Source organism: Tachypleus tridentatus, chromosome 10 (genome assembly GCF_004210375.1).
Source record: "Tachypleus tridentatus isolate NWPU-2018 chromosome 10, ASM421037v1, whole genome shotgun sequence".
Taxonomy (NCBI): Eukaryota; Metazoa; Arthropoda; class Merostomata; order Xiphosura; family Limulidae; genus Tachypleus; species Tachypleus tridentatus.
The window spans coordinates 6,496,339-6,504,817 of record NC_134834.1 but is presented as its reverse complement, the minus strand read 5'-3'; positions in this window follow the sequence as shown (position 1 = coordinate 6,504,817).

Genomic DNA, 8,479 nt, shown 5'->3' with positions numbered 1-8,479 from the left:
TTCCCAGCAACCTCAATCAACAACCTAATTAAATTTCTCTCAGAAAAACGACCGCCGTTTTAAAAAAGCATTTATATGACCATGTGACTACACAAAAAATAGAAATATGTAATAGTTGTATCCACAAAAAAACTCATTCAGACCAATGCCATCAGAACAAGAGAAGAGAAAGAAGCTATCTTCAAATTGAGACTTGTCGTAAGTACACAAACGAATGAAAATAAACAATCCGCTTAACTTTCTGTCAAATATTAACAGTAAAATAATTTACCTGAAGCTAATACCAATATAAAATAGTAATCTTACAAGATGATGGAAAAAACCAACATATAAAAACAGAAAGCTCAAAGCTTCATATACAAGAATGAAGTCCCACTTGCAACGCTAACAACACTTCATATGGTAATGAAAAATAATGGATATCAAAATAACTAAACAAAGTGGAATCAATGGAAAGTTTTCACGCCACCTAACATGGCCCAGAAGTCGGCATAGCATTCGACATGATCCTTTTCTGTGCAAACACAGATGTTTAAAAGCTTACATCAGCCAACAGTAAAGAACTTAATATTAAATTTTTTTTCAAACCAAATTAATTTAAATATTCCCAATGTATAAGCATACATATATACTGAAAGAATTTGTAACTTTGATGTAAAACTCATATTTAAAGATTACAAATGATGCATTTCTGTACAGTATAAATTATCACTCCAGCATCTAAACACCTTAACAATCTATATTATAATTTGCATGCCATATATGTTTTGACAGCAACAAAAAAGAAAAAAACAACAGCAGTGGAACTTCATAAAACTGTTCATCAAAATATTTAATACTCATAAGAAAGAACAAAGGGAGTTTTACATGAAAACACACATCAGATCTCATAACAAGCACTTCATTTCATATTAACGTTAATTATCTTTAACAAAGTTAGAATGACATTCATTTATTTAAAATATTTAAAGACACTTTGTAATCTCATGGAACAAAATATAACATTTCAAACGGAAACAGAATGATGCAAGCTCTGCTAGGATAAATGTACTGGTATTCAAAACATTTACTGAAACAGACAACAAGGTACAAGGATGTACCACCTTGTAATGTACTGGTATTCAAAACATTTACTGAAACAGACAACAAGGTACAAGCTGTACAAGGATGTATGACCCATTAATGTACCACTATTAAAACATTTACTGAAACAGACAACAAGGTGCTGCAAGACAAGGATGTATGACCCATTAATGAACCACTATTAAAACATTTACTGAAACAGACAACAAGGTACAAGCTGTACAAGGATGTATAACCTATTAATGAACCACTATTAAAACATTTACTGAAACAGACAAGGTACAAGCTCTACAAGGATGTATGGCCTATTAATGTACCAGTATTAAAACATTTACTGAAACAGACAAGGTACAAGGATGTAAGACCTTGTAATGAACCACTATTAAAACATTTACTGAAACAGACAACAAGGTACAAGGATGTATGACCTATTAATGTACTGGTATTAAAACATTTACTGAAACAGACAACAAGGTACAAGGATGTATGACCTATTAATGTACTGGTATTAAAACATTTACTGAAACAGACAACAAGGTACAAGCTCTACAAGGATGTATGACCTATTAATGTACCACACTATTAAAACATTTACTGAAACAGACAACAAGGTACAAGCTCTACAAGGATGTATGACCTTATTAATGTACCACTATTAAAACATTTACTGAAACAGACAACAAGGTACAAGCTGTACAAGGATGTATAACCTATTAATATACTAGTATTAAAACATTTACTGAAACAGACAACAAGGTACAAGCTCTACAAGGATGTATGACCTATTAATATACTGGTATTAAAACATTTACTGAAACAGACAATAAGGTACAAGCTCTACAAGGATGTATGGACCTATTAATATACCCACTATTAAAACATTTACTGAAACAGACAATAAGGTACAAGCTCTACAAGGATGTATGACCTATTATTGTACCACTATTAAAACATTTACTGAAACAGACAACAAGGTACAAGCTCTACAAGGATGTATGACCTATTAATATACTGGTATTAAAACATTTACTAAAACAGACAAGGTGCAAGCTCTACAAGGATGTATGACCTATTAATGTACCACTTTTAAAACATTTACTGAAACAGACAATAAGGTACAAGCAAAACAAGGATGTATGACCTATTAATATACCAACTATTAAAACATTTACTGAAACAGACAATAAGGTACAAGCTCTACAAGGATGTATGACCTGTTATTGTAATTCATTATTAAAACATTTACTGAAACAGACAATAAGGTACAAGCTCTACAAGGATGTATGACCTATTAATATACCACTATTAAAACATTTACTGAAACAGACAATAAGGTACAAGCTCTACAAGGATGTATGACCTGTTATTGTACCACTATTAAAACATTTACTGAAACAGACAACAAGGTACAAGCTGTACAAGGATGTATAACCTATTAATGAACTAATTATTATTAAAACATTTACTGAAACAGACAAGGTACAAGCTCTACAAGGATGTATGGCCTATTAATGTACCAGTATTAAAACATTTACTGAAACAGACAAGGTACAAGGATGTATGACCTTGTAATGAACCACATTATAAAAACATTTACTGAAACAGACAACAAGGTACAAGGATGTATGACCTATTAATGTACTGGTATTAAAACATTTACTGAAACAGACAATAAGGTACAAGCTGTACAAGGATGTATGACCTATTAATATACCACTATTAAAACATTTACTGAAACAGACAATAAGGTACAAGCTCTACAGATAATGTATGACCTGTTATTGTACCACTATTAAAACATTTACTGAAACAGACAATAAGGTACAAGCTCTACAAGGATGTATGACCTATTAATATACCATTATTAAAATACATTTACTGAAACAGACAATAAGGTACAAGCTCTACAAGGATGTATGACCTTGTTATTGTTCCAATTATTAAAACATTTACTGAAACAGACAACAAGGTACAAGCTCTACAAGGATGTATGACCTATTAATATACTGGTATTAAAACATTTACTAAAACAGACAAGGTGCAAGCTCTACAAGGATGTATGACCTATTAATATACTGGTATTAAAACATTTACTGAAACAGACAATGTTGTACAAGGATGTATGACCCATTAATGTACCAATTATTAAAACATTTACTGAAACAGACAACAAGTGCAAGCTGTACAAGGATGTATGACCCATTAATGAACCACTATTAAAACATTTACTGAAACAGACAACAAGGTACAAGCTGTACAAGGATGTATAACCTATTAATGAACCACTATTAAAACATTTAACTGAAACAGACAACAAGGTACAATCTGTACAAGGATGTATAACCTATTAATATACTAGTATTAAATGAAAAAGGTAGATCAGAAGAGGTACTTAGTAAGTACAAAGGGTTGATAGAGACATTTAAAATGAAAGGCCATAACTTAATATTGTTTAGAATACTACCTATAATTAACTGTGAGAATGAAGTTATAAGTCAGTCACTAGATTTAAATGGCTAGAGACCCTTAGATTAATATCCAAGAATGAGCTTGAATAATCAATTTAATGTGATAAGATATGAGTTGGCTTGTATCGGTGCCAAAGCATCAATAACCCAACTGTAAATGAAGCTTTAAACAGGGACTTTACATTGAAAGTAGTGTGAGGGTTAGGATAAACTAAACGTAAAAGAATAAGAGAGAAAGATGTATGCCCAGCAATACGAAATCAGTATGGAAGTAGTTATAAGGATGCCAGGCTTGAAGTGCCACTGCTGTAACGTTAGTAGTTTATAGGATAGCCTTAAATGTTCACTGTTGCGATGTTAGAAGTCATACGATTAAATGCATGCGTCACCTGGTTGTAATGCGTAGTAGTTATAAGGATAGGCTTCTGCTGCCACTGGGTTGTAACGTTAAGTAGTCATATGATAGGCTTCGCTGTCACTGCCTGTAACGTTAGCAGTCATGATAGGCTTAAGCAAGTCACCGGTTGTAAATTGGGCAGTCATAGGATTGTGTGGCATGGGCTACCGGTTGCGTAACGTTGGGCAGTCATACGATTGTATCATGTTAATCCGTTGTAACGTTAGCAGTCATACGGATAGGCCTAAGTGTCAAACCGTCATAACGTGTCAGCAACCATACGATTAAAATTGTGCCACGTCAACCGCTGTAACGTTAGCAGTCATACGATAGTACTACAAGTCACCGCTTGTAACGTTAGTAATGATATGGGATAGGCCTGGGATGTCACCGTTGTAACGTTAGCAGTCATAATGATGCGTACTGGGCGTCACCGCTGTAACGTTAGCAGTCATGGGCGATAGGCCTGCTGTCACCGCTGTAATCGTTAACAGTCATAAGGATAGGCTTCCAGCGTCACCGTTGTAACGTCCGTGAGTCATACGATTAGCTCAAGTGTCACTGCTTGTAATGTCAGCAGTCATAAGGATAGCCTGGCGTCAATCACCGTAATGTTAGTAACATAAGGACAGGCTCATGTTACCTGTTGTAACGTTAGTAGTAGGATACTCAATAACCCCAACAGAGTCACCAATCATGGAGTAATAGTTGATCAGTCTCATCTGTGCTGTTGGTATGCCAAATATGATTTTAGGGTTGTATCTACAGAAACAATACAACGGACAAAAGTCTAAACAGATTATAATTGTATAGGTTACTGGTTAGGCTATGTTTGGAATATTGTGTCCAATCTAAGGTTCCCTACCTTAGAAAAGACATTGAATTATTGGAAAAGTTTACTAGAATGGTGCCTTGATATAGAAGGATAGTCATAGGACGAGAGAGAAAAAATTTCATGAATTGAGAAATGAACAGTTGGGGGATTTGTTTCAAGTATTTAAGACTGTAAAATAATTGGATAATGTTATCACATTTTTCATACTGAACAGTGACACATAGTAGGAATAAGGAACACAAATAAATTTTGGTAGGGAAGGAGGATCTCTCAGCAATACACATGGAAGTTTTAATTTTTCAAACAAGGTAGTTGGTTTCTTTGAATGTCAAATGGTGGCAGAAAATTTAAGGAGTTTAACATAACACTTGATAAAGTCTAAAAAATGGTAAAATCTGACTTTAAATCTTATATATATATATAATACAAGGTGTTCTAATGTCACTGTGCAGTTTTGTAATCTTATTTTATTCAATCTTATTTGAAGCCAGCAACTGATAGCGACATGTTTAGAAACAAAAATAAGAAGGATCCAGGCCTGTATTGATGTCAACGGGGTCACTTTCAACATTGTTTATAATTGTCATTCATATTTACCTCCTGTATTCTATATTGAAACATGTCAGTTAATAAATATATATAAGTGCACAGTGACATTCAAATGCCTGTTTGTAGGGTTTGGACCATAGTTTAGAGGATGGGACAACCCAAATGGATAAATAGGGTCCACATTATCCCTAAACATACACATGGCATACTGTTATAAATCAACATCCTTGTAGAAACAATACATGGCTTATAAAATACACTGTAGTATTAAAACACACCGAGACAAGATGTATGGTCCAATAATAACATATATAGAAACTCACATGTGTGGGCTTTTAATGATTAAAAACATACAACAAGACATCGATGTAGGGCTTATTAATATTCACATCCTATTGTAAAAATATATATACGGGAACCAGACATATATGTACCAATATTAAAGTATACACACATGAGACCATGACTGTAATGAAAATACATCCTTTAAAAACACACATACCATGACTAATGAACCAGTACATACATGGATTGTATATACACATGTGTATGACAGCCGAAAATGGAAATTCGTATGTGGCTTAGTATTATAACATACAGTGACAATCACATCCGTGTACCAGTAACATAACACACAGTGGGATCAGATGTGTGTACCAGTAACACAACATATAGTGGGGATCAGATGTGTGTACCAGTATTAACCTGGTGACAATCAACATTTTAGAAACAATACACATGGTAAAGTGATTGAATTTTGTTGAAAAATATTTTGTATCAACATCCTTTGTAGAAACAATACACATGGACAAACATGACTAATGAAAATCAACATCCTTTGTAGAAACAATACACGTGGTCAAACCTGACTAATGAAAATCAACATGGTTTGTAGAAACAATACACATGGACAAACATGGTTAATGAAAATCAACATCCTAGCATGGAAACAATAATACTATGGACAAACATGACTAATGAAAATCAACATCCTTTGTAGAAACAATACACATGGACAAACAACATGACTACATGAAAATCAACATCCTTTATAGAAACAAATACACATGGACAAACATGACTAATGAAAATCAACATCCTTTTGTAGAAACAATACACATGTACAAACATGACTGTAATGAAAATCAACATCCATTGTAGAAACAATACACATGGACAAACATGACTAATGAAAATCAACATCCTTGTAGAAACAATACACATGGACAAACATGACTAATGAAAATCAACATCCTTTGTAGAAACAATACACATGGACAAACATGACTGTAATGAAAATCAACATCCTTTGTAGAAACAATACACATGGACAAACATGAATGTAATGAAAATCATCATCATTGGTATCAACATTACACATGTAGAAACAATTAGAAAATCAACATACCAGAAAACAATACACATGGACAAACATGACTGTAATGAAAATCAACATCCTTTGTAGAAACAATACACATGGACAAACATGACTCTAGACTGAAAATCAACATCCTTTGTAGAAACAATACACATGGACAAACATGACTGTAATGAAAATCAACATCCTTTGTAGAAACAATACACGTGGACAAACGACTAATGAAAATCAACATCCTTTATAGTAACAATACACATGGACAAACATGACTGTGATGAAAATCAACATCCTTTGTAGAAACAATACACATGGACAAACATGACTGTAATGAAAAATCAACATCCTTTGTAGAAACAATACACATGGACAAACATGACTAATGAAAATCAACAATATCCATTGTAATGGAAATGAATACACATGGACAAACATGACTGTAATGAAAATCAACATCCTTTGTAGAAACAATACACATGGACAAACATGACTGTAATGAAAATCAACATCCTTTGTAGAAACAATACACATGGACAAACATGACTGTAATGAAAATCGTCAACATCCTTTGTAGAAACAATACACATGGACAAACATGACCCCTAATGAAAAACTCAACATCCATTCTAATCAATACACATGTAGAACACGGACTGTAATGACAATCAACATCCTTGTAGAAACAATACTTGGATCAACGTGACTCAATGAAAATCAACATCCTTTGTAGAAACAATACACATGGACAAACATGACTGTAATGAAAAATCAACATCCTTTGTAGAAACAATACACATGGACAAACGGACTAATGAAAATCAACATCCTTTGTAGAAACAATACACATGGACAAACATGACTAATGAAAATCAACATCCTTTGTAGAAACAATACACATGGACAAACATGACTGTAATGAAAAATCAACATCCTTTGTAGGTAAAACAACAAATGTGGACAACACGCGGACGACATGACAAACAATGACATTAGGAAACAATACACATGGACAAACATGACTGTAATGAAAAATCAACATCCTTTATAGAAACAATAATACAACATGGACAAACATGACTGTAATGAAAATCAACATCCTTTAGAAACAATACACATGGACAAACATGACTAATGAAAATCAACATCCTTTGTAGAAACAATACACATGGACAAACGCGGACTAATGAAAAATCAACATCCTTTTGTGGTAGAAACAATACACATGACATGTACATGGACTAATGAAAATCAACATCCTTTGTAGAAACAATAATAATACATGGACAAACATGACTAATGAAAATCAACATCCTTGTAGAAACAATACACATGGACAAACATGACTGTAATGAAAATCAACATCCTTTTATAGAAACAATACACATGGACAAATACATACAATGAAAATCAACATCCTTTGTAGAAACAATACACATGGATGATGACTAATGAAAATCAACATCCTTGTAGAAATCAACACACATGGACAAACATGACTGTAATGAAAATCAACCTTTGTAGAAACAATACACATGGACAAACATGACTGTAATGAAAATCAACATCCTTTGTAGAAACAATACACATGGACAAACATGACTGTAATGAAAATCAACATCCTTTGTAGAAAACAATACATGGACAAACATGACTGTAATGAAAATCAACATCCTTTGTAGAAACAATACATATGGACAAACATGACTTAATGAAAATCAACATCCTTGTAGAAACAATACACGGACAAACATGACCGTAATGAAAATCAACAT